This window comes from Tupaia chinensis, unplaced genomic scaffold, assembly GCF_000334495.1.
Source record: "Tupaia chinensis unplaced genomic scaffold, TupChi_1.0 Scaffold138921_1, whole genome shotgun sequence".
Lineage (NCBI taxonomy): Eukaryota > Metazoa > Chordata > Mammalia > Scandentia > Tupaiidae > Tupaia > Tupaia belangeri.
This window is the reverse complement of record NW_006198812.1, coordinates 618,931-620,321: the sequence shown is the minus strand read 5'-3', so window position 1 is coordinate 620,321 and position 1,391 is coordinate 618,931.

Sequence of the window (1,391 nt, the reverse complement as noted above, 5' to 3'; positions counted from 1 at the left end):
CCCGCCCGGGGGTGGGTGGGGGGCCCGGCGCTCGCCGCTGGGAGTCCCGCGCCTGCTCGCCTGCACCGCCCTGGCGCTCTCCCTCCTGCGTGGGTCTGGCGCTGCGCGGCGGGCTGGGGGGGGCCACCCTAGGCGCTGGACCGAAAGAGAAGGGCTCGTAGCCCAACCCAAGCAAACACCTGAGGCAAGGGAGACTGGCTCTGGCAGGGTTGGAAAGCCGGGAGGAGGTGGAGCAGCAAGGAGCCCCTCCCTCCCACTCTCCGCGGAGGGCTGGTGACCCTCCTGGCCATCCCGCAGAGGCCATGCCCGAGGCGAGCGCGCGGCGAGAAGGTTCTTTTTCCTAATCTTTACAAGGATGGCTCATCCTGGGTTCAGCTCGGGCCCATCCTGTTTGTGCGCCTTTCCCGCAGAGGGTAATTATACAGTGTGTGTGTGTGTGTGTGTGTGTGTGTGTGATAGGGTTGTACTAATGATGGAAATCCTGTCCGCCTCCTTCCTCGGAGAGAGGTGTGTCTCACTGCACAAAGAGCAGGAAAGGTCTGTTCTTCTGGAGACAGACATGGCCGAGACTAATGAGTCTCTTCCTCTGCGGGGTGGTTCCTGATCCACCCAGCCCTGCGTGGCCAGGGTAGAAAATGTGCACGCATGCTGTCCCGACACATGCACCAAAGAAATGGCCTTTTCTAGGGTTGGTGCTGTTTGCAAGTCAGAGGGGGCAGCTTTCTGATCCTTCCCACTCTGGCTTCTACAGTTCTCTTCCCCTGAGAGGACCTTTCCATCTACTCAGCTCTACAGCAAAGCTTGCTCTCTGAGGGCCGGCCACACCAATTTGGTTTTCATAAAGCCTAGGCCACTCTTCATACCCTTAATTACATTGTGTCTTCCTAGACTGGTTCCCTTGGAGTGATTGGTCTTTCTAGCCCCTTTCTCCCAGTGTCCTGATCTGGGCTCACTATCTGAGGAAGTTCCCAACAATCTCACACAGGTGAATGGAGGCCTCACTGGTAAAAACTGCACACTGTAGACTGCAAACAAATAACAATGGCCCGGGAGGGGAGCACCAAAGCTTCCTTGCAGAACAGGCAAAGGTGTCGCCCTAATGACACCTTTGCTTTATGCTCCCAAACATCCAGGGGGCTCCTGTCTGGCCCTAGTACTCCAGGGAAAAAGGTCAAACCAACCATTTGAATCATCTCTCCATCATCCTTGCCTCCAAAGAGATAGACTCCAGCTTTTTTTTTTAATTTATTTATTTTTTCGAGAGGTTTTTGCTATAGGGCGCGTGCGCTCACCAGACAGACAGAGACAGAGAGACAGAAAGTGAGAAATCACCCCCCAGGGAGGATGGTCACGCCGCAATCCCTTCTCCTCCATTCTCCTCTCAGGGTCTT